This window comes from Girardinichthys multiradiatus, chromosome 13, assembly GCF_021462225.1.
Source record: "Girardinichthys multiradiatus isolate DD_20200921_A chromosome 13, DD_fGirMul_XY1, whole genome shotgun sequence".
NCBI classification, from domain to species: domain Eukaryota; kingdom Metazoa; phylum Chordata; class Actinopteri; order Cyprinodontiformes; family Goodeidae; genus Girardinichthys; species Girardinichthys multiradiatus.
The window spans coordinates 29,267,781-29,294,647 of NC_061806.1; the positions used below are offsets into that span (position 1 = coordinate 29,267,781).

General features: G+C 37.5%; 1 long non-coding RNA gene across 2 annotated transcripts; it reads right to left on the reverse strand.

Annotated features, from left to right (window-relative positions):
- Positions 1-1,056: 1,056 nt before the first annotated feature.
- On the reverse strand, positions 1,057-26,867 carry LOC124879656. 2 transcript variants are annotated; one of them, XR_007041076.1, is made up of 5 exons: positions 26,758-26,867; positions 26,004-26,137; positions 19,330-19,592; positions 6,077-6,138; positions 1,057-1,575 (listed from the first exon to the last, which is right to left on the reverse strand). It is a non-coding gene; the product is annotated as an uncharacterized LOC124879656 (long non-coding RNA). The 2 variants fall into 2 exon arrangements; XR_007041077.1 differs by lacking the exons at positions 1,057-1,575; positions 6,077-6,138 and adding an exon at positions 18,465-19,162.

The following is a 26,867-nucleotide window of genomic DNA, read 5'->3' on the forward strand; positions in this document are numbered from 1 at the left end:
CCTCCATGTTTCAAGATAGAGATGGTGTGTCCAGGGTGATGGGCAGTGTAAGTTTTTCTCCACATATCATGCAAGTTAAAATTTTGTCATAATCTTCACCAAGGGCACCTGTTCAACATATTCGTGGTTTCATCTCCATGGCAGGTGGAAAACTACAAACAAGACTCCTTATGGCTTTCTTCTTCCTGCTTTTCCATAAAGGTCAGATTTGTGGAGTAATAATAGTTGTCCTGTCTGCAGAGTGTCCCTCTTGAGCTGTGGATATCTGCAGCTCCACCAGAGTTAACATGCCTCTTGGCTGCTTCTCTGATTAATGCTCTCCTCGCTTGGCCTGTCAGTTTAGGTGGACCCCATATCTTGGCAGGTTTGCTATTGGGCCGTGTTCTTTACACTTTTAAGGTGAACTGGACAGATCCCAGTTATATGTTCAAGGCTAGGGATTGTTTAATAACATAGCCCTGGGTAACTTCTGCAAAACAATTCCTTCTCATGAATTCTCATGTAGATGTTCTCTAACAAACCTGTGAGGCCTTCACTGACCAACAGGAGGGTAAAAGAGTAAAGGGGCTCAATACAAATGCACAACACACTTTCGAAATGTATGTAATATTTTATGGGAACAATGCATCATTTTCCCTCAAATGTACTACTGTTTATTGATCTGTGAGATAAAACGTAACTAAAATACACTAAAGTTTGTACATGTAACGACAACACATAAAAGAAAACTTAGAAGAAAAACAGTTTTAAATGGGATCTTAAGACACCTGGTTGTAAGCAGCCTGTCACGAAGATATAACTTGCTCCCATTCCTTTAGCCAAATCCAGAAATATCTCAAAGATACCAAAGGTTAACAGTTTGTCCAACACGTTTAAGGTGATTCCTGTTAAAGCTCCAGTTCTGGTCAGAAGTATCCTCTTTTAACTTGCATGAGTGTCATTTAATTTTGAGGATTTAATGATTTATTTGAACTGTTCTTTTTGTTTCTAGGGTGGAATAATCATACAGAAAAACAACTGAAATGCATTTGAAAAAGAAAAATTGGGTGGTGAATCTATTGTGGGTTTCTTTTAATCCACATCAGGTCAACATCATACATAAATCATCAGATACAGGTACATCTCAAATAATTATATTGTGAAAAAGTTAAATAATGAGTCACTCATTACATTATTACTACATTATAGATTTATTAGACAGAAATATTTCAGGGCTATATTTCTTGTAGTTTTGGGTTATAAAAGACAAAATTCTGTCTCAAATTTGTTTTATAATATTTACGATCAATTAAAAAGAATATTATAAACAGAAATGTCAGGCTTCATTTCTATGCACTCAATACTGGGTCTGGGCTCCTTTTGCATGAATTACTGCATCAATGTGGTGTGGCATGGTGGTTCTGCTGAGATGTTTAGAAAGCCCGTGTTGCTTTGACAGTGGCCTTCGGGTCATCTGAATCATGTGTTCTGGTGTCTCTCATCTTCCTCTTGACAATACTCCATAGATTCTCTATGGGGTTCTGGTCAGGCCAGTCTGCTGGTACCTTTGGATGTGTGGGCCGGGACCAAGTCCTGCTGGAGAATGAAATCATTATTTCCATAAAGCTTGTCAGCAGAAGGAAAGCACAAAGTGCCCTAAAGATGTCAGAAAACCCAGTGGACCAGAACCAGCAGATGACATGGCACACCAAATCATCACTGACTGTGGGAGCTTCCCACTGGACTTCAAGCAACATGGACTCTGTGACTCTCCACTTTTCCTCTATTCTCTAGGATCTGGATTTCTAAATGAAATGCAAACTTTACTTTCATCTGAAAATGGGACTTTGGACCACTGAGCAACAGTCCAGTTCTGTTTCCCCTTTGCTCAGGAAAGGCGCTTGTAGCCCATGTGTAGGATCAGTCTGTGTGTAGTGGCTCTGACTCGAGCCTCAGTCCACTCCTTGTGAAGCTCCCCCAAATTCTTGAATGGATTGTGCTTGACAATCCTCTCAAGGCTTCAGTTTCACCTTTTCTCACAACACATTTTTTTCCTTTCACTGAACTTTCTATGAATCTGCTTGGATACAACACTCTGAACAACCAGCTTCTTTAGCAATGAACATTTGCGGTTTCCCCTCCTAGTGGAGGGTGTCAGGGACTTCTGGACATCTGTCCACTCAGCAGTCTCCCCCATGTTGCTTACTGACCCAAACTGAGAAACCAACTAGACTCAGCAAACCTTTGCAGGTGTTTTGAGTTAATAGCAGATTAATGTGTGACAATATTAGTTTTCAATATTTAACTTACTCACAATATTCTAAATTTTGAGACACTTGTTTATGGCTTACAGTATCTTATAATCATAAATATTTCAATCTGTGTAAAAAAAAATATATATGAGTTTCACTTTCTCAAATGAAGGACAAAAAATATTAACATTTTAATGATATTCTAAATTTTTTAGATGTACCTTTATATAGAGGCATCCCTACTAGGACTGCACAATATGTCGTAAATGCATTGTTATCACAATATCACTGAATGTATATTGCAAAGAACTGCCTGGGCTGCAATAAATGTTTGTTAATTATTTAAGTACCAGACTCAAAGCCTATAACATATTTGGTGATGATTGATATTTAGGGTGATCTAGTCTGGAGAAATAAAACATCATTGCAAAAGCAGCAGATGTTGGCCAGAAGCAACTTCTAATAAAACCTTGTTGTTGAGATAAACAGTTTCTCATTGTCTGGGACCCAGGTTTGCTATAAAACCAAAACAAAAGATATCACCACTTTTTAATAATTTGTTTTTTTATCGCATGTCATATCATTATCACAACATCCACCAATATTATCGCATATCACATTTTCCAAATACAATGGAGCACAAACTCCCCACTAAAAGTTGGTCAATTGTCCCTTAGCAAGTTGCATGCAGACCAAACACTTTTCATAGCCAACAAGCTTTAGCCAGAGAGCTCCATCTTTATCTCTTTATCTTATGTAAGTATAAAACAGGGTTCACTGAGGACATAGAGAATAGTATTCTAGCAGTTTCCAGTTTAGAAAAGGCTTGAGCCTTGGTGGTTTCTGGGTTGTTATTGAACATTATAACTGATTTTCAGTTACCTAAGCAGGGCAGCATGGGGTCAGATGGTCTTAATTTGGAAACAGTTGGATGTTTGAACAGGATGATAACAAAACACGCATCAGAACTGGTTTAGGAATTCATTAAACAAGCTTCCATTAAGCTGGTATGACCTTGTTTAAGTCTCAAAATCACTGAGGATGATGTATGATTTTCCATCTGAAAAAAAATGGTTTAAATAAACCAATTCAAAGCCTAAAATGACAATCATGCTCATAATGGGTGTATGTAAACTTCTGACCAGAACTGAATCCATTTTGATCATTTTTATGCTCACATTGCACAGCATGCTGAAATGGTCACCCACAATGGCCAAAACAAAGTAAAAATAAGGCCAAATTTTGAAGAAAGACCATCAGAAAGTCCTGGGAACTATTGAACTTGACCAATTTAAAATATTACAGGAAAGACTGACTGCTTGGAAGCAAAAAAAATTATAAACAAAGAATCATTGTGTTTTGCACCAACATTTATTCACCTTAAACTAATCAGACGGCATCTTGTCTGAAAGAAAACCTTGCTGGTATTAAACTTTAATTTACCTGAAAAAGTGTACATTTACTAAACAACTTGATATTATTTAGAAGAATTTAAAGCTTTAGGGTCTATATCTGGTTTGCCTAAAATTCATTCATTCATTCATTCATCTTCTATACTGCTTATTCCATAGTGGGTCACGGGGGAGCTGGTGTCTATCTCCAGCAGTTTACAGGCGAGAGGCAGGGTACACCCTGGACAGGTTGCCAATCCATCGCAGGAAATGTTTAGCTAATTCAGTTTGCATTTAAAGTACAAGTTGGAGTTCTCCATTTATAAAGTTCTGTATTTATTATAATTAAGTACAGCTGGAAAAGTTTTATGGACCAAATGCACACCTGCAAACTTTAAGGCATTGGGGGAAAAACTCACAACTTACAAAGCGTTGTACAGACGCAGAGTGTATCTTACATCCTGCATCCTAATCAAACATATGTGAACAGCAGTGGTGCAGCATACAAAACATAGGATTGTATTCTGATGAAGCTGACAGTTGTTCACAACGCAGGGAACAAAACAACAAAAGAAAAGAGCTGGGAGAAGGTAAATGCCAAGAAATACATATGATTGAGACAAACTGGCCAAGAAACACGCACAGCACAAGTGCAATAAAACAATATCATATTCATAGTCTGTTGTAACACAACAGTATCTGCCAGGTTATTTCTGTGCACACCGCCTGCTGTGGAAGATTACAGACAATTAGGCCGTTGATATTAGAGACCCTAATGCAGCAGGAGGAGTTATGCAGCTGCCATTAACACATAAGAATATATTTACCCAGCCTCATAGAGAAGATTAAACAACACACATCTGGTGGTATCTGAATACAGGAGAAACTTTCAATACTGCATCACATTTGAGCACATTAGTCAGTAATTACTAAGCGTGTATGCTTTGATAAAATGTCTGGATGTGATTGTCTGCAGGCATTTTATGCCCAGGTAGGATCAACATTCCTCTCTATCATCACTCAAGAGTGACCCTGTTTCTGCACTGCTCGCTCATCCATTAAACACAAACAAAAACAATCTTTTTATCCAGAATGTTCTCGAAATGAAAAATGGAAATGATTGTGTCAGTAGTGTGATGTTTTTGTTTTCCGAAAAAATTTTGAAAAATGTGACAGTTGGCAAGGATAAAGTCTAATATTTTAGACACAGCAGCTGCTTCATATACAGAAATGATACCAGCTGATTTAGCGGCACTAATTCACACTGTGAAATTTAGCTTTAAGACAAATAAAAAACAATTTTTAAAGGCAAAATATTATAATCTGGCCATGTTATGGCCTGCACAGTCACGGAGACGACTGCTGAGTGGACAGTGGTCAAGCAGACAGAGGGTAAGCTACCAATGGTTATTGCTAAATAAACTTGCTGTTCCTAGAGTGCAGTATCCAACCCTATTAATTGAAGGTTGAGTGGAAAACATTTGGTTTAAAAAAGTGCACCAACAATAGGGATAACTGCAGCCTTCAGAAGACTGCGAAGCATAGCCCTTTCAAAGAAATTGGGTCTGATGACACCACGTTGAAGCTGTAATTTAAGCAAAAGGTGCTTCGACAAAGTATTGAGTACGCATAATGTACAGTTCATGGAAACACGTTCAAAGAAGCCAACATGTCTGTATTAAAAATCCCTTTTTGTTGGTCTTGTGTAAAAATGGTAATTTTCTAAGAAGCTCCATTTTGGGTTTTCAATAGCTGCAAGCCATAATCATCCAAATAAACAGAAACAATATCACTGTGTGTACAATGAATCTTTTTATGAGTTGCATTTATTGAACTGAATTATAAAAGTATTTGAACCTTTAACAAACTGGCAACCAGTCCAGGTTGTCCCTCTCACCCACTAACTGCTAGCCAATCACCAGAGCATTCACCCCCACAAGCCCACAGGGATAAACTAGGCAGTGGAGGGATGGAAATAAATTAACCCTTTGATGACATTTTACTTAACTGAGATGTACCTGTGGTGTGTGCACAAGTCATTTCTAGATATTTTCTTTCCAAGCAGCCAGACTTTCTTGTAATTTTGTAAAGTTGTAGTCATTTATTCTTCTCAGGGCTCTCTGAATTCTTTTGAAATGATGTCTTCCAACTTTGGCTTTTTAAAGAATTATATTCTCTCTGGCTCTTGGAGTAAATGGAGACAATGCATAAAATTAGTGCACAAATACCTCAAGCAGTCATGCTTCTAACAACATAGTAAGAAACTAAAACCAGTCAATAACAACCACACATGCATGTAACATGATTGGTTACACTATTTAACTATGTGCAAGCCATTTGCTCCTTATTGTGCATCACACTGAAATACCCAAACCTTCATTTCAGCACCAGTCAGTCAGATTAAATGTTTTTATGTCTTAACTATAATAAAAATAAATTTAAACATTCACTTACAATATTTCCAGATAGATGTGTCCTCAGTGTCCTTCACAAGCCCACAGCCTGCACAATAATATCTGTAAACATCAGACCAATACAATCATTATCAGTGTCAACGTCTCATTTCACATTTCTGTGCAATCAAGAAAGACACATGTTTTTATTATTTTGTACTAACAATACATTTTGAATGCATTTCCCACTTCTGAAAAGCGCAGATGTTGAATAGCACAAGTACATATGCCACAAATGCAGGCCTTTTTACTTCCTGTTTTATCAGGAATCACTTCCATTAATTATTCTACTTAGATCATGTTTCCCAAAAAAATATAGTGCCACCTACTGGTCAATCCATAAACATATTTTGCCATGGCTTCATATCATCTAGCTAAAAGTCAACAAGTTCCCGATGACTCTATTCATAATTTCAAAGGAATGTTATCAATTATAGGTTAGCAACTGCAACATTTGGTCCAAACTAATGCTTGTTTTCACAACTTTCCATCCAAAGATGGTGCTAAGAATCATTAGTCGACTCGGTGACCTCCACATTTTAATTAACTGCTAACTGTCCCCTGGTTCTCCTGACACATGCTTTAGAGAGGGACTCTTTTGGGCTTTTTTCACAAAGGAAGCAGCATGGACTGCACACCGCTTTAGTACACATTACTGTGTTGGGTTAAGTTGCATGAAGAGTACAGTGCACCACCAAGCATGCCATCCTGTGTCTAAGCTAAGTTTTTTTTTAATCTTAGACCCAGTGCTGTGTAAGGTTAACCCAGGGTGTCCAGTCAGAAGGAAACATGTGCACAAAATTCATGTCTGTGTTTTTAAACTGATTAGTGCCAGTTAATCACACAAACTTTGGGAAACCCAAAGTACCGATTTTATTTTGAGCTCTGTGGCAGGCTGCTCATCTCCATTCAGTGTCAAGTGAACAAGAAGTGGCTGTTGTTTTTCTTCAGCAGCTGAACCTGTCTAAAGCATCAGAGCTCAACCATGGTATCGCTACTCACTTTTTTGTCCTTATAATCAATGAATGCTCTGTTCAGAGTGGAGCCTGAAAAAAAAACCTGTCGTAACTTGCACCACGAAGACTGGGTGCAACTTCAAGGTGTGGGCCTTTCTCCTAGCCTGCTTCAGGGTGCATGGCATATTTTGTTTGAAAACCTAAAGCGCAGCAGGCTGAACAGGAGCAGGATTATGAGATGTTGCAGTGGTGCTACTTTTCCCTTGACTCTACTGATGTCATTTAGCCTAGAAAGTATTGTGAAGGTTGTATCACCATAATTGTCTTCATTTACCACCCCCTGATGATACCTGCTGGAAAGATCTATGATCCATAGCAGAAAGGAAGTTCACACCATTCAGGGCATCAGGGCAAAGCAAACTATGTGAGTAAGTGTGACTCCATCAGCTTTTCTGTCCAGCACCAATGACGAAGCATCAGCTCTCATGGTTTCCTTAATCAAACAGTTTTTGAGTAGATTCTTAATGTGCTCCAGTACTCTGCAAAATTTAGCCAGAGGTAGCAGAAGAAGAGCTGTGAGAGGGAACCTTCCTCCAATGGTTGTTTCCTCCTCAACAGTGAAGATACAGTTGAAACAGATTTCTGTCTGATTACTTTTAATGCACCTCTCTTGGCTGCATTGCCATGCACCCAGGTGACTGTGGCTCAGTAGGAAAAGTAGTTGTCTTGCAATCAGAAGGTTGTGGGTTCGATTCTAGCTTCCTCCTGCTATATGTCAATGTGCCCCTGGGCAAGACACTTAACCTCAAGTTGCCTATGGATCTGTGTATTGGTGTATGAATGTGTTAGTGAGTGCATTTGGGTGATTGTGGCTCTAGTGTAAAGTGCTTTGAGTGGTCTGTATGACTGGAAAAGCGCTATATAAGTTCACTCCATTTACCCACAAAACCTTCCAAGACAAATCAACAACTTGCACAGGAAACACAAGTTTGGTAGGCACAATGAAAGAAAAAGTTTAATTTCTCCTTTTGATCATAGCTGTATAAGTTTTCTAGTTTCTCCAAAGTCTGTACCCCTTGGAATGCTTTCAGGTTGTCTGGACTGAGCTCTCCATGAAGGAGTCATCAAACTCTGTAAAAAACAACAGTGGATTGCATTTTTATCATGTTTGATATCTTTGTTCTTGTACGTTTTACACCTGTATGGATTTATGCTTTTGTTCTGGAGATGGACCTTTGATGACCCACACAACGGTATTCTCAATCTCTTACCTTCTATATCCTCTTCAACATAACCTTTGACATTTGCAATGCATTTGCTGCAGTCAGTTTGAGCCATTTAACAGTGAGGAGCACGTTTTACTCTAATAGGTCCTGCCTATAAAAGACATGCCGGTGGTGTAAACCTGGCTTCCAGTGTCAACAGGACTAATATATGGGACCCATTTAATCTTAACAATCTTGACACTTACCAACCACATGCTCAACAAATCATGGTTCTTGTGTGCAGCCATCATTGTTTTGCTTCAAAACGGCCTCACATACAGCAACCAGCTGTTTAGACCATTGCAGCTGTATCATCTGTTGGGACCACAGCTATGAGTTACAACGTGAAAGGCCAGTACAAACTTTCCTGGAACTTTCAAAATAAATTGCATTAACCTACTTCCGGCACAGCCAGGGAACGGGGTAACTGCGGACTTCCTATGACATCACTGGCCAAATAAAAGCAAGCCCTTTCCAACAAGCCGACCTCTACCACCCGGGACTCCGCTGAGAGACTGGCCAGAGAGGAACAGCGTGCTAATGTCTCTTTGCTGGCAAACAGACATAAACTCTTCAACTGGATCCAAGGGTGTCATACGATCCCGCAATCATATGCACAAGATAAGTAGAAATGAATCACTGTCTGCGTATCCGGTGATTTTCATTCATGAACGAGGTAATCAAAGTACAAGCATTGCTTGACTGTTCTCTCTGAGATCTGCAGAAGCAAACTGTTTCCAGAGAGTTCCCAGCTTGACGCCGAGTGCAGCAGTTTCCCAAGGAAGGACAATGGAGGCCGCATCACCGTGGTAACGTGCAGTTTGGTGGGCACGACAGAGCGGCCGCACCTTCAAACCCCTCCGCAGCTAAGGAGGTTAGCTGTAGCTAACCATTGTCCACTGTGGATGCTTTCTTCAAACTTCGCCGCCCTGGACAGCTTTTCCTCAGCATGGTCAGAGGTTAGGTTTGGGCAGAGCAGAATAATATAAAAGTGATTTAGATTGAAATGATCTAAACTTTTTCATTTTATGAAGTTTGGTTTTGTTTGTGTTGAACTCAGCTATCTTGGTGCTAGCAGAATATCTCCAGCACACATGTTCAGTTTTGTGTTCTTTGTGTGTTTTTAAAGTTAAGACAAACTTTATTTAAAGGGTAATTTTAAACACAGAAGATTGATCATAACGCACCGTCCACGCTTATGCATTTTAACCCTTTTATTAACCCTGGTATTTTAAAAGGTATGTATTTGATTCTTGTGCTAAGCTATCAGCTTCTTTTGTTAGCTCAACGGCTAACCGGTAAGAACACGTGCTTGCTACTAAAGAGTATTTAACAGAAAGGTTGTTAGTTTTCAAGCTAGTGAATAATAGTTCCTAAACATCATTTTACAAAATTTGATAACTAAGTAAACACCATTAAGCCCCATTTCTCCAGAAAGATTTGGCTCTTTTCCAAAATACTCCCTTAATAGTCATCAGTCATCAGTCAGTCAGTCAGTCAATAAATAAAGGCAGCTAATGAGACCCCGTTGAGAATTAGTCATCCAGAAGGTTGGTTTTATTCAGCAGATCATTATTTAAAACATTATTTTATTAAAATAATATTTTATCTGATCTTGCATTGTGAATGGTTGTCTAAGTTAGTTCCAAGACTAATTTAACTTCATTTCCAGATTCTTCAAGATAATCCTTGGTTCTCAAACATAAATAACATTGCATGGTAATGTTGCATCACTCTTTTGGTCATGATTTCTAATCATCTTTAATCAACTTGTTTATATTGTACATAGCCTATTAGTCTTCCTTATTCTTTAATTCTGCCTGGTAGTTTAGTTGGATTGTTTTAGCATAGTAAAGAGTTTGTTGATTGAAATATGTTTGATTTTGACTTGACTTATTTTTGTTAAATTCTTGTATTTTAAGAAATTGTGTGAATTCATTCCATATATGTGCAGAGTTTTGCTGTTCAATAATGTCAGAGCTCGTCTCACACCTTTCTATTTTGTCCTAATACCATCGCCTTACTGAGCTGGTATTCACAGGACAACCCTTAACAGACCAAAATATTATTTGATAAATAATGAGAGGTTCTTTTGCAGCAAAGAAGGTTTCAAGACAGCCAAGAGTGTCAGGACCATCCTCTGTTTAGGACAGAATGAACTACTGCAGTAAGTACAAGGATGGACATCAAGAGACTAAAGCAAGTTTTCAATGATGAATGATTATTGACGGGGCCACGTGGAAAATCATTAATCTATAGAAGCAACATTCACCATGACTCCTGTGTGATACAGCAAAGCATCCGGATATAACTGAAGTGTGCGGTTGCTTCTTAGGAAAGGTAGATGGCTTCTCCAGAGAACATTGGCATGAAGAAAGACTTCAAAAAACAACCTACTCCAACAATTTGCCAGTGATTTGTGGATTCTCCAGCATGATGAAGCTCTATGTAAAAAGGTCAAACCAATAAAAAATCCAAACAAAGACCTTTTGGATTCCCAGATCCTAATTTCATGGAGAACCTGTGGTCAATCCTCTAAAAGCAGAAGGAGAATCAGAAGCCAAGAAACGTGTCAACTTCAAACATTAAGATGACAAGTGCGGGTCTGCATCAGTCAGGATTCGGTCAAGAAGTTGCTATTCAGCATCAGGAGGGATCAATACTGTAAATACTGACTCTTTACATTAACATTAAACATTTTTTTGGTCTCCAGTATATTATGGAAACAAGAAAAGATTGAAGTTAAAACACAATGTCTGTGTCACTGGTAAAATGTTTGATCATAAACTACTTGGACTGCTTCCCTGCATGGAGAAAATACAATAACTGCTTCAGGTCAAAATCATGACATTTTAAAAGACTACTGTTTGTTTTCTTATTTCCTAAAGGAAAATCCTGCCCAAGGTTGCTATTAAGTTGTATTTGTCCTCTTCCTAACACAGAGCAGACTTCACATTTATCAACCATCATCCATCTGTCTTGAAGTGTTTCAGAAATGATCAGCACACTTTATCATCAAGGTTAAACAACAAAGAGTTTATTTTAAGGTTGAGGAGAAAAACCACATCCTCTGGAGAAAGTAAAGAACAAGAAAATTTTAGACAAGTTGTTGCCACAGCAACAACTGTCAGGTATCAAAGGCTGCTCAATCATCCGTCTGCCTCGAAATAAAACAGAGGAAATTGGATGAATAGATGGAGGGAGACAACAGCAGACCTGGAGGATATGATGTAAAAAAAGGAAAGTCAGTCTTTTGGACCTGATGCTGATTGTTGCATTGAGGGTATAATTGATATGAAAAGATTTTAGTCAATTTTGGGAATATGCTGTGTCACTGTCCCTCATCACATACACACACTCGCCAACACACATCCAAAACCTGATCAGTTATCTGTATTTAACATCGAGTATTTATATCTACAGAACCAGACGTCTGACAAACAGGTGAAACAAGGGAAGAAAAATGTTGACCTTCAACCTTTCAGTTTTTTTATGGATGCTGCAGTGTTCTGAGTATAACCAACTCTGGGTGACAATTTAATAAAGTATCTTTTGGTGTCTATTTAATTCTCAGATGTCAAGAGGAAGATTATTTATCAATTAATTTATTAGTTTAATTCATTAACCAAAGGTTTGATTAAAACATTTATGGCCTAAAGGCCATTTTAATGGACAGCTTGGGAGAGGGGAATGGATGATAATAGAAGTTGACAGACTGTGGACTGGTGGTAGCGCCATGGCTATGCAGCTTTCTTCTGGACCTTTAACTAAAAACAGGGGGGTCCAGGGCATTTTGTGGTGATTTGGGGCAATTTGTGGCAATTTGTGGTACCTTTAGTATAAGAGTCAACATTTAGCATCACACTTGTGAGAATTCCTGATGGATTTTTCTAATACATAAGTTTGATTTGGATAAAAAACAAAATTTAGCAGGCAATTTGAAATAAATCCGTAGGTTAGAAGTAAAAGTTCAAGGGTTTGTTGTAATGAAAAATAATTTTCCATCATTAAGTCACACAACAAAACTTTACAGTCATGGAAAAAAGACGTTGAAAAGTCGTTTCAGGGAAGAGACTGTGAATATGTAATGGAAATTAAATGTTCCTAGACATTAACTCAGTTAAAGTAGGTTCCTTAAATTTAAATCAAGCCTGATCATTGATATGATTTACATTATATTTAATAGTCTGTAACTCTTTCCAGAAATCACTTTATGATCAATAAAATAATTATTTAAGGGATTTTTGGCAGAAATATTTTCTTATAGTGATTGGAAAAGATTTTCTTTTTCGGTGTTTATGACAACCAGTAGCTCCAAGCGATTGTTGTTACAATACTGTAAAGTAATGTAGTCGACAGAAAAACATGAGCATGCAAGATTTCACTACAGTACAGAAATGTGGTACACAAATTGCAACTTTTACCTTGACACACACTGATAATTTCTTGCAGAATAACAAAGCCTACACATTTTAATCCACAATCAGGATTTCTTTTAATAGATTTTTGAGAATTTGTCAGTATAATATGAACTCAGCAACTTTGGTTCCTCAACAGCCTATTTTGATATGAAAAAAATATTATTTAAGTACATATGTTTAAACAGACTCAAACTTCAAAGTGGAAATGTGCAAAAAGATACTCAGAAATTGTAAGTAGGTTTTAATTGATTTAATGCGAGTAAAGAAATTGAGAAGGGCATAAATTTGTTTTAAATAGAATTTTTAATAGAACAAAGTATAAAAAGTTTTTTTTTCACAATTGATACTTTTAGAAGTTTTGAGACATACCCCTCTTATTTCATAGCAGAAACAACCTTTTTGTTTGAATGAAAATATTTTTAAAATCCAAATCTCCCAAGGGTTGGATCACTTTGGCCTCTTTGAGGTCTATTTTGTTATTACACATTGAATTAATATTAAGATGTTACCTCTCCATGGTTGTTAAATCTGTTATGGACAAATATGTTAAATCCCTGACTGAACCTAAAGGTACTTTCTCTTTGGATCCCTGTTTCCGACACATCTGTTATTAATCTTTCATATGAAGTCCGTGTTAGCTAAACAGTGTTGTCCAAAGAACATAAAACTCTATATGTAACATCTTTGAACATCCAGTTCAGAGAAACAGCATCCTCAGAGCATCTCTGCAGGAGAAGCTGTGTTAAATGCCTTGCTCCTGGAGATCTCTGCGGTATTCATTAACGCAGTGGAGAAAATTACTCACTCAGTTCCCTCACCAAGACTTCCACAGCTTCTCCAGGGACTCTTGCTCTAACCTTTTGCTCCAACACATGCCACAGTGGGAACAACCTTAAAGATCCTTGGGCACCAGTGCAGCATCACCAGACAGAAAGCTCCACCAGAATTGGGATTTATAGACCAAAAGAAAACAGTGCATGTTTTATTTAACATGTGGAGATAAAGCCTTAAAAAGCTCAGCATCACAGCATTGGCCAGTTTGATCAGTTTCAGCATCATCTGCATTAATATCTGTGTTCGTGTGTGAGCCAACACCTGGAGCCCATGCATGGTCTGATGAACTTCATCACTGCTTCACCAAACTCAGGAAAAAACAAACAAACATGCACATAAGAAGCATTGCAGCCACACTAAGACGACCGGTGTGTGCAGTCTGGTGTGATGACTGAACAGTTGCTGACAGCAGCGGTGAGGTAATGCTACAATTTAAATTTCAGGTGCAGAGAAAACCACAGACTTTGTTGTCTGTACACAGATCCACCAATGTGTTATGACCCTAAAGATGCCAACAAAACCTTTATCAGTCTTTCTACATAATATTTCATGTTTGTTTATGATGATATCAACAGGGATCGCACTGATTGAAATTAGAAAAATTATCAGTTTTACGTGTTAAAAGGATGTATAATCCTTAAAAAAAAATATATGAACAGATAAAATTATGTCAAATATTCTGAAAGGTTTCTCCTCGGATTTTGTTTTTACTAATCTATGGAAAATAAAGAGTCAGCTAATCACCTGGAGCTCTACAGGGTGTTGTAGTGTATGCCTGCACAATAAATACACAGAATAGAGAAAAAGGCTAAAATTGCCCCAAGTACCACAAGACAAGTTTTGCTGTTATGCATCAAAAGTACCAAATTACGATAAGGATAGAGTTGAGTTTGGCATTTGTGGGTGCTAAAGACCAGCAGAACTTTCACAGTTTGCTTGTTGATGTGTGATGCCTGATCCAGTGCTTGTGTTTAGCTGTGCGTCATTCCTGGATGGAGTCATTTACAGAACTGTTTCTGCCATTAATTCTGTGTAATCGCTTTGTTTTGTTTACCATAGGAAGTACCTTGGGTTTTTCTGCTGTGTCTACTTTCTGTCCTCTCAACCCTGCTTTGCTGGTTGAAGTAGATCATATTGAGCTTGGTTCTGGTTCTGCTAAAGGTCACTTTCTGTTGAAAGGAACTCATTCCTCTATACTGTCACTGTATGCTAGCTCAGGATGATGGTCCATGACTTGATGCACTTTGCTGCTCTACCTTAGATGAATATTTTTGACCAATTATCATATAATGCCAAACTGAATTTTACCATCTTTGTTTGGAAAACATTTTATTGTTTAATTATTAAATTAATTCATGAATTGCATTAATTATTTAGTAGCAGAGTTAGTGCTGTTTTTTAGCTGAAAAACATTGAAGAACATTTATTTTCATCAAATGAAATGGATTTGTAAGGGTAGAATCTACTTCAGATAAGAGGCCTACATTGTAGGCATTTAGTGATACATGAGGACTATAATTACAATGAAGACTTGTCTATATATTTTACATTGATAAATGATCACTGCTTTTACTGCAGGTTAGAAATCTTCTATGCAAGTACACAGACTGTCCTTGCATTTTAATAGTAATGAATCTGATCTGATTCAAATTCGGCACACTGGACCTTAAAAGGAAAAATCAGACAGCTTCAGAATGAAATTAATATGTAAAATAATCAATTTAAGGCTTGTTTAAAAATTGGAACAGAGTCATAATGTATGATAATTTATGCATACTCATCTCAGAGTAATTATTGCTACCTCGGTCTGTGTTCATTGGCCTCTTTTCAACTTCCATTCCTCTGAGCCTTTCTCCTTCCTCTCTCCTGCACCTTATCTCCAGTCGTTTGATCCTCCTATTTACTTTCCCCTCACAACCGCAGCCACTCTTGCATGTCTCTAGCTGTCAAGTTGTGTCAGAACAATGGAGGCAACAGTTCTGAAAGTGTTTCAGCAACAACAGATAGAAAAACAGGCCTACATTTCATCTACTGTCTGTAATGAGTGGTTGGAATGGGGAAGATTTTTGAAAGCCATTTTCAAAAATGTTGAGAAGCCAGATTAAATTTAGTTATTTGCCAATTTCATATACCAACATTTATTAGCTTGAAGGTAACATATACAGGTCCTTCTCAAAATATTAGCATATTGTGATAAAGTTCATTATTTTCCATAATGTCATGATGAAAATGTAAGATTCATATATTTTAGATTCATTGCACACTAACTGAAATATTTCAGGTCTTTTATTGTCTTAATACGGATGATTTTGGCATACAGCTCATGAAAACCCAAAATTCCTATCTCACAAAATTAGCATATTTCATCCGACAAATAAAAGAAAAGTGTTTTTAATACAAAAAACGTCAACATTCAAATAATCATGTACAGTTATGCACTCAATACTTGGTCAGGAATCCTTTTGCAGAAATGACTGCTTCAATGCGGCGTGGCATGGAGGCAATCAGCCTGTGGCACTGCTGAGGTCTTATGGAGGCCCAGGATGCTTCGATAGCGGCCTTTAGCTCATCCAGAGTGTTGGGTCTTGAGTCTCTCAACGTTCTCTTCACAATATCCCACAGATTCTCTATGGGGTTCAGGTTAGGAGAGTTGGCAGGCCAATTGAGCACAGTGATACCATGGTCAGTAAACCATTTACCAGTGGTTTTGGCACTGTGAGCAGGTGCCAGGTCGTGCTGAAAAATGAAATCTTCATCTCCATAAAGCTTTTCAGCAGATGGAAGCATGAAGTGCTCCAAAATCTCCTGATAGCTAGCTGCATTGACCCTGCCCTTGATAAAACACAGTGGACCAACACCAGCAGCTGACACGGCACCCCAGACCATCACTGACTGAGGGTACTTGACACTGGACTTCTGGCATTTTGGTATTTCCTTCTCCCCAGTCTTCCTCCAGACTCTGGCACCTTGTTTTCCGAATGACATGCAGAATTTGCTTTCATCCGAAAAAAGTACTTTGGACCACTGAGCAACAGTCCAGTGCTGCTTCTCTGTAGCCCAGGTCAAGCGTTTCTGCCGTTGTTTCTGGTTCAAAAGTGGCTTGACCTGGGGAATGCGGCACCTGTAGCCCATTTCCTGCACACGCCTGTGCACGGTGGCTCTGGATGTTTCTACTCCAGACTCAGTCCACTGCTTCCGCAGGTCCCCCCCAAGGTCTACAATCTTCCTCAGGGTCCGGTCACCTCTTCTCGTTGTGCAGCGTTTTCTGCCACACTTTTTCCTTCCCACAGACTTCCCACTGAGGTGCCTTGATACAGCACTCTGGGAACAGCCTATTCGTTCAGAAATGTCTTTCTGTGTCTTACCCTCTTGCTTGAGGGTGTCAATAGTGGCCTTCTGGACAGCAGTCAGGTCGGCAGTCTTACCCATGATTGGGGTTTTGAGTGATGAACCAAGCTGGGAGTTTTAAAGGCCTCAGGAATCTTTTGCAGGTGTTTAGAGTTAACTCGTTGATTCAGATGATTAGGTTCATAGCTCGTTTAGAGACCCTTTTAATTATATGCTAATTTTGTGAGATAGGAATTTTGAGTTTTCATGAGCTGTATGCCAAAATCATCCGTATTAAGACAATAAAAGACCTGAAATATTTCAGTTAGTGTGCAATAAATCTAAAATATATGAATGTTAAATTTTCATCATGACATTATGGAAAATAATGAACTTTATCACAATATGCTAATATTTTGAGAAGGACCTGTAATCATTTATTACCTTTTTATTGTTCTCAGGCTTGTGGCTCATAATGGATACATTAATTTCTATATCTGAAATAAAAGAAATGTGTAAAGAAAAACGTGAAACAAATAAATCAAGTATAAAGCAGTCAAGAATTCAACCAAAATTTGCCAAAGAGCAATGATGTTTTCTTTGGAACGCCAAACTCGGTCAACAATGAATAACACAATAGGTATCCAAGAACATATATCGATAGCAAAGCCTGCAGCTTTGGACCAAGACAATTTGAGTTAATAAAGTAAAATGTTATGTGGCAATTCATGCAGTGTGGAGGAGAAAGTAGGAAGAAATGTCTTAAAGCAACAGGTTGGAGACCCAACAAACCAACAATATATAGAAGGATTTTAAAGTTCTCTGGTCTGTCATTTAACAAACTAAAATTCTGGCAGCATTCGGATAGATGTTACAATTTCTGCTCCAGTTCTGATCAGCATTGTCACCAGAATACTTTATATTAGGGATATAAAACTGTTCTCTGTATGATCATTCCATGTTTTACTTGTGAGTTCAACTGTACTACAGTAATGTAGCTGTCAACATGTTATTGCAGTGACACCATGTCTCACCTCTGAAATTCGATACGTTTGTCTGTGGTTATTTTTCTTACATATCATTTCGATATAAATGTCGCTTCAAGCTAATGCTACAAACATCACTGGAATGGAAGCTTAACCTTTGAAATAGCAGCTGCAGTCAAATGGTTTCTCATTAGTTTGCCTTCGGCACAGAAAGACATGATTTTCTCTGTGGTCTGGCTGTTCACTCCCTGCTCAAACTGTCCTATAGTAGCCGAGGCACAGATTGTGCTGGTTCCTCTTCCCTTAGCTTTGGATTTTTGCTTCCCTGAAAACAAGATTCCAGTTCCTTCTTAGTCCTGGGGCAACATTTATTATATCCTCTCTGTTTTAGATCAGAAAAGTGCTTCATAAAATAAGTTAACCAATTTGAAAAAGCACTCGGTATGCTATTTATTAAAGTTTTATACATTTTAGGTTTGTTTCAAATATGATGATATAGAATCTTTGGCCTCTGTTGCAGGTGTTTGGGAGAAACTCAGACCTCCTAGCATTCTCACTCCCAAGCTCCCTTTGGGGGAATTCAAAAACATTTCCAGGGCAGAAGCAAAACATTCATTTTTTATTGCTCTGTAAAAACCCTTCCGACACAGAGCTTGCAAAGTTGAAAGAAACATTTTACAGCATTACATGGAAAATGTATTTGAATACTGATGTTTTAATAAAGTGAATCTAGAGAAAACCTGAATCATAATACAGTGGGATCGCAACACATCCCTTAAAATAGAGGCTTCTCCCTTATTAGAAATTTAAATTGTAATTTAAGTTAATATAGGACCAGATTTCTCATAGGTTTCGTGATTAATGTTGAACCCAGCATAATCTTATCCACATTTTGTAATGATTTGTCTAAAGGCACCTGGTTGGATAACATAGGATAACATAGAATTTTTAAATTAAAGAACAAAACATGAAAACAATCACAAGATAAAATACTTTAAAAGCCCACATTATGAAAGTTGTTGCTGGAACTGTTTCTTGTCACTCTAAGTTGAAAGAATTTGTAATTTACCATTTCTACTATTAACGTTTTTCATATTCTTTGAAATGCTTGGCCCACCACACTTTATTTTCTGATTGAGCACATTTTGCAAGAGCTTCACCGCACAATAAATATTTCAATTTACTTTGCAGAAGTTTCCATTTGTGTGTCGATATGTGTGCATGTGTCAATCTGTGTGTCTGGATCACTCTGCCTCCCAGCCACTCAGTGCACCTTTTGCTCCAGTCAGAGTTCAGATCTGTTATTGGAAACACCGGAAGGTACAGTGAAGGTTGGGATCACAAAAGTATTGCTTTGCTTTATAGTGTGGGGAGGAGTAACAGGTAGACTTCTGGAGCAATTTTAAAGCAAAATGTCCATCCGTACAGCACTTGTCTCCTTCTGTGGGGAAGCAATGATTCTTACCTGAGCTCTTCCAAAACAGCTGAAATCATCTAATCCTTAAGGAAGAGTCCAGGCATCCCAGAAACGAAGCTCATTCAGCCACTTTTGACGAGAGTCTCATTCTTGTGGTGCTTTGCTGCAGCTCAGGACCAGGACAAGAGACCACTGCAGTGTCTGCAGAAATGCATTAGTTTGTTTTGTATCATGGACTGGTGACCTGCCCAGGCTGTACGCCGCCTCTCATCTGTAGACTGCAGGAGATAGGCACCAGCTCCCCCGTGACCCTGTACGGAAGAAGCAGGGGTAGAAAATGGATGGATGGATGTTCTGCATCATTTTAGCCAAAGTTATAAATAGTCATCATTGAAGGTCCAAATGCCGCAGGTTGCAGACCTTTGTTCTAGTCTGACGTTAGTTGTCTGTCTGTCAGGATCTGCTATTTTGGTTTTTGTTTCTGTACCTCCTACGACCTGTAAGTGCTTTTTGTGGTGCCTGAATTAAAGGATTTGCTTTCAACATGCTGCAGCCCAGTGCTTGTCTGCATCTTGGTCCTCATCTACTCCAGACTATGACACTGTCTTTGCAAAACAATTGACCGTTGACGGGATTACGTTAGTAGCAGAAAACTGAGACACGTTTCCTTTTTATTTACCGGTTGGGTTTTGGGCAAGAACCGTCCTTGGTTATGGATTTGGAAACATGTTTAGAGCCAAAACCTGTTTATCCCATAGCCACCATGTTATTAATAGCTTTGGTAACAGTGAAAGGCGACATTAATTTATAAAAAACTATTTTATCACGTTGGTTACTGTTAAAAAAGACTGATATTAAGGTTAAAATGCATTTTTAGTTAGGAATAACCTAATCTGGCAAAACAACTTAAGTTCATTTTAAATTTATTTTACTCATTTCATTGCAGTAAAAAATATTTACTCCACACACTGAAACAGAATAAATACAGATGACTGTCAGTACTTGAAGATAAAAACAACCTGCATGTTACACCTGGTGTCTCAGTATTTTTTCTTTGAAGGATTTCCTAAACTGAATAAACATTTTCATTTTCACTTTTAAAATGTTTTTTCTGCCATGATCGTCGTCACTGTATTACAAAAAGCCAAGTATTTTTTAACTTTGTACTTAATAATTGCATTTTTACATTTACTACATATACAAATGTTTACATATTTGATTGAATAAAAAAATGCTTTTTTGTGTTTTAGTTACAATGCTGTTGCACCAACCGTCTATATTGGGGTCATATCTCATTATTAATAAATACAGCTGTAAAACCTACTGTATAAATAGTTTGTTTTACAGTTTAATTAATGAACTAAATATTTAAACAATTTTAGGTTATAGAACATCTAAAATGTCAGACTTTTGCAAGAAGACAATGAAACAATTTTCTTAGATGAACTGGTTCAAATTTATAGAAAATAAAGAAACAACATGTAGTTTGTAGCCTAATGATTAAACAAAATTAAATAAAAAATTATTCATGGTATCATTAGTGCCATTCTGTTGTGGACATTCTATTCAAAAATAGCATGAATAAAACAGAAGGAATTTTAGAACTAGCCTTATTTACCTTTATACTTATTTCACCAACCATATTTTTTCATTTAGCGGTTTTATCACTTTAAGATACAAATGCATGTTTCAACCATTTGCACATTGACTCATTTCATAAGGAAATACAACAAATTAAATCCAGCCAAATCACTCAATTAGCATGTAATGAATTCTTAAATACATTTCATCTTATTCAAAGAACAAAACAAAAACATCCATCAGTGTGGAATTTAATGAAGTTAAGAGAGGGTGCATTAAAAAAAGTCCCTTAAAACTGGTCTCATGACTGATCGACTTAGATACAAAAATCTTGGAAGCAAAGTTACGATGTTGAGAAAAAGTAAAGCAAACTTTTATCTCAACCTAATTAAGCAAGCACAGGGTAATACTAAGCAGCTCTGGCAAACCAATAATAAAGTGATTGGCCGAGAGCATCATAAATGTCATAAAATTGAACTTAATATAAATGGAAACATTGAAAATAGCTCAAATTGTTGCAAATTATTTTAATAATTACTTTATAGAATCACCATAGACTCCTGGAAATAGGCACCAGCTTCCCCGCGACCCACTATGGAAGAAGCGGTATAGAAAATGACTGACTTTATAGAATCAAAGAAGTCAAAGAATTATACAGAAATCCGAATGATTTTATTACGGTTTTAACTGTTCTGAATCAACAAAATGCTCAGTGGTTTAAAACAGTCAATGAATTTAAAATAAAGAAAATGTTACTGTCACTTACCAGTTCTAAAAGTAGAGATAATTGGGGACTTGATCATGCACTTGAGACTGCACAAATTATTTAAATCCAATGCTCGTTTCTCATATTAATTATTGTATCTTGGTCCCAAGCAAATCCCTCAATATTAAAACCCCTAAAATCACTCTATAATCAGGCTTTAAAGATACTTGATAAAAAGCCTTTAAGGCATCATCATTGTCAGATCCTTAATAAATCCAATATATTAAGTTTTGACAATTTAACCGTATACTTAGATGTGCGACTAAGTTTGAAGATTTTAAACAAGGCCCCGCCACCACTAAAGAGATTTGTACAGCTTTGCTCTGAGCAGACAACTAGAACATCCAGGTCCACAGCCCATAATGACTGTAGACTACCTCAAAGAAGCTCAACCTTCACACAAACTGCCTTTTCATATAGAGCCATCAAAGAATGAAACAAACTCCCAGATAGTCTGAAATTATGCTCAGACCTTCATGATTTGTCACGAAATGTTAGAGAGGAACTACTGGGAAACCAGCATTGTCAACATTACCTATGGTCCTGTTTTTTATATAAATTTATGTACTTATTTTAAATTGCACATTTAAGTTTTATGTAAATGGCTGTAAATGGATTAGATTATTTTGTGTGAATGACTGTAGATGCAGTATATGGCTGGATGTACTGTATGCATGTTTAATGTATTTTATTGTTGGGATCTGGCCAGGGACTGGAGATGGAAATTAGCTATAGCTAAATCTGGCGTGAAGAACGTCTTCTTTTATTAAGATTATTGTCTTTATACATTGTCCCTGTAAAATAAACAAACAAAACAAACACAAACTCACAATTAAGCTGTGTTACACACTCCTGGCTTTAATATTCAAATCTCAGCCAAAAATCAATACCCCTCAAAATAAATAAAAGTAAAAAGCAACCTGGAGATGATTGTTGAGTATTTTCATTTGTTTTAACACACAGAGGGAAAATATGGTGAATGGCAGAAATGTTTTGCAGACATTTCCATGATTTATTGCTTGGAAATGTTAACTAAACCAATATGAGTCCAAAGATGGCGGGATAAAATATTCACGATCTCATCAGCCAACAAATTGTTTAGGTTTACACAAACACTTCATGTCTGGTTGTCAACGTAAGATTCAGGATGTCTGAATGTCAGTAACTTAATTTCCACTGCTGTGAATGGACATTAAAAGTGTCTAAATGAAAGTGTTTAAGTTGTTCTAACTGGCATGTTCTTCCTGTTCCTTATTATTACTTTTTTACCTGTTTGACAAGCAAAATGACATTTCTACAAAGACTAACTATGTTTATATTTACAAATTCAAAGTTTAAATAGAAGACAAAATTCGGTGTGTTAGTGTAATAAAATAGATTGTAATTTGTGGGAAAGCTACTGTAAATACAGTCAACAATGGCTCATAACAAGTAATCAATATCAACTGAGAGGCAGGAAGTTAGTCTGACCTTGCTCTTTATTTGGAAGCATGAACAGATCAAAAATGATGGACCTGTTGGCTACTCTGAAACCTATTTTTAAAGTGTGTAATAAATATTTCAGGAGCAGGGGGTGAGGTAGTTTGGGAAAAATCCATGAGAGAGAGGCAGAAGTTGACAAACACAGTCACGCCTCCTCCAGCTGGTGCTTTACTCTGGCAAACATGGCTGCCAAAATTCACAATGCAGCTGTCTCTTTAAGAACCTGTTCCTCTGCCACAGCCAATCGCAGGCCGGAAAACGTGTTTAGACTGTCCTTGTCAATGACCTTGATGGAAAGAGGATGGAGGAGATGGAGGATGCATGGAAGAATACAAGGGAGAGGTTTAAAAATCGGCCCTCTTCCTGTTTCCCTCTCCTGTGCTCCCACATAAATCTCTCTCTGTTCGACCAACCATCGACTGCACCATCACCTCATCCCACTCACAAAATCCTCCCCTCCATCCTCTCTCCTGACAGCCCTGCGGAGTGTTGCATAATTCCCAGAGTGGGGGAGGGAGGAGAGGATGGAGGTGAGGAAGGGTGAGAGAGAGAGAATGGCTCACGATGCAACACAGCGCCACACTCAGCTGAAGCTCTAACGCTACATCATCACAAGCAGACAGAAATTTTACACTCCTGCATAACACATTAAGTGGTTTCCTGCAGCTTTACTGTTAAAGTACATGTACTAACAATTTTCCGTTGATTCACTTCCTTAAAATGCATCTTTGTCTAATGGATTTATACAAAATAAATGAGGTACCCACTCTTATAATGGAACAGAAAAACATGCAAATAAAAATTCAACAAGAAAAACAACAATCACGAATGTGAATGTTTTAAAGTATCTGATAAATTATTAAAAAATATTACACAATGGAGTATTGGCAAAATGAGCTAAATGTAACTTCAAAGTTGCACAATGGCAAGTGAAATTAACTGTTTTCAATTAATAAAATAACTAGAGGAAAAATGCCCTCATTTCAGCAGCTGCACATCTCTACAAGCCAATGGGCGAGGGGCCTTCGACCTGGGTAGAAAGGCCTGGAGGGGAAATATTGAGTTAATCAGAGTCAAAATCAAATGAATGATTTGAGTTATTGGTTTTTTTCTTCCTTGTAGTTTTATTGGGCATTGCTTAAAAGGTGCAGCTACTGCAGTCCAACACATGCAGAGTTACTTCTTTGAGGGTCTGCAGGAATTTCAGGAAGGCATTTTGGTTAAAGTCCAAGATATGAGAAAGCTTTTCTATTTGAAAGAGTATCCAGTAGCGTTATTTTAAAAATTCAAAGAAAAGTCTGTTTTTGCACCTTAAGATTTTAGAACAGGAAAATCTAATTCTCTAGAGCTTCTCTTTTAATGACCTCTGCCAAGGAGGTTATGATTTTAGTTGAGTCTGTCTGTGTGCATGTGCGAGTGTGTATGTTAGCAACTTTATGCAAAAAGTTACAAATTCTTCAAAATGTTTTTTTTATTATCAAGAAGGAATCATTACATTTTAGCGGTGATCCGCATCACGATTATGATCCGGATCCAGGATTTATTTTTCTATGGCGTCAGTGACCTTATGTTGGGTGGAGTAGGTATGTACACTCTGACTGTCTTGTTTTTAATTTAATGGTTCTAATCAGAGATGATGTGATTGGGTCATTGGAATTAATAACAATATACTCACAAGGCTGTATTCAAATTGTCCACTTATTCATCATATAATGCATTACATTGTATTTAAAGGTTGTCTTTTTACAAAATGTATATTTAAATGTGTCCTTAAACTGTATTCAAAGCTTCAACTGTCAAGTATAAACAGTAATGCCCATAAACAGTCAGGTGTGATGCAGCAAGTGAAGAAAAGTAGACAAAAATGCCTGAGTTATGCCTATAGCGTAGAGATAAAAGATCAAATTATGGGCATAAAATTTGTTTATTCCAAATAATTTCCAAAACTTTTAAAAGAATAAGTGACATAATTTAACTCTCTCTAAGCTGAACATCCTGTGGTAAAATATGTTAATACTGGATGGCGGGTGGCATAGTGGTGGAGCGCCTGCCTTGCATACAGAGGATATTAACCCTGGATGCAACAATCCAGGGTTAATATCTCGACCTTTAGACCCTGGCTGCTTGTCTCTCCCCCTTTACTGCCCATTTCCTGTCCAGTTACTGCCAGTAAAAGCCAGTAGACCCACACAATCTTAAACAATATAAAAGACCATAAAATGGCCGTTCATGCTCAACACATCTCACCTCAATTGTGGCTGAATTAAAACAATTCTGCAAAGAGTTCGCCAAGATTATTCTACAGAATGTAAAACGTTTTTGCAAATGCATGATGCCAGTTGTTGCCTCCAGCATTAGATTTAGGGGATGATAGGGCCAGGTTGGGTCAGATAGACTTTTGCTCTTAATAAAAGAAATCATTTGAAAACTGCATTTTGTATTTACTTGAGTTATCTTTATATACGAACAATATTTGCCTAATGATCTGAATCATTTAAGTACAATAAACCAAAAGAAAAAGTGAAGAAAGCTGTGAGGTGGAAATACTTTTTCACAGCCTGGTAGATTTTGATTACTGTAAATTCTAATTTCATTTGTAATGTATCATCTGTAAACCAGATAAAAAAAATAAATTATACATCATACATGTAATAAAACACATCTAAGACACTCAAGTAAATAAAAATGTACACAATAAAAACTCAATCTACAAAATCTAAATGTTTGAAAAGCAGCATAGTTCCTGCAATAAATCAATCAATCATATTTAAGCACTTTTCCATTACTTTATTCAGGGTTCGGTTGGTGATGTTGGTTAAAACGCTACACTATCATTGATCTAAACTTCGGTTTTGTTTTTCCCCTGCTCCTTTAGATCTGTCAACCTTCTCACCTGAGTAATGAAACCACCTCAGACATCCATCTTCTCTTTCTCCCTTTGCTCTTATCTTCCCGTAATGTTGATGTTTCATTTTGGCCCACAAACAAATGCCGCCCAGGTTCCCTGGGAATCCATGTCTGGATGACCTTGTAGAGAAAATCACTGATCATCCATCATGTAGCAGTGTATGGAGCATTAGATTTGATAAGACCTGAGGATAAAATGGGTAGATTTACTCCAGCAGGGCCACACGGGGCTTTGCTCTGCCTTGGGAAATTTGCAGACATCAAGCCAGTTATTGCAGCTTAAATGTAAAATTGTTTTACACATAGGGAGTACATTTTGCCCAATATCCATCTATCTATGATACTGTATACATATATAGCATCACAGTTTTATATATACTGTATAAAACATGCTGTGCTGATTAAGAACCTGGATGACTTCCCATAATTAATAGGACCATAAATTCTGCTCTCATCAGCTCATTATCTGGAGTTCAAAGGCACCTAGGTTGTACAGCAAGATCATTTTCCACAGCAAATCAACAAGTCCATCCCTGAAAGGTTCAAGAATGCAAAATGAAGATTTTTAGAGAGGCTTAGTCAAAGCATCCAGACTTGCATCCAATTCAGATCCCGTGAGGTGACGGTTAAAAAAATAAAACCCACCAATGTATCATGGAGTGTGGGTGAAAAGCTGGACTGGGAACATTGGATAAACGCTCCTGGATGAATATAAAAAGTTTAATAAATGAAAAACTTACAGCAGGCACCAGGGAAGGACAGAGGCAGAGTCACAGGCACAATGATAAGGAGTATCATAGGAAGTGTAACGGGAGAATCCAGTGGGAAGCAAATGCAACAGGTGAGCTTA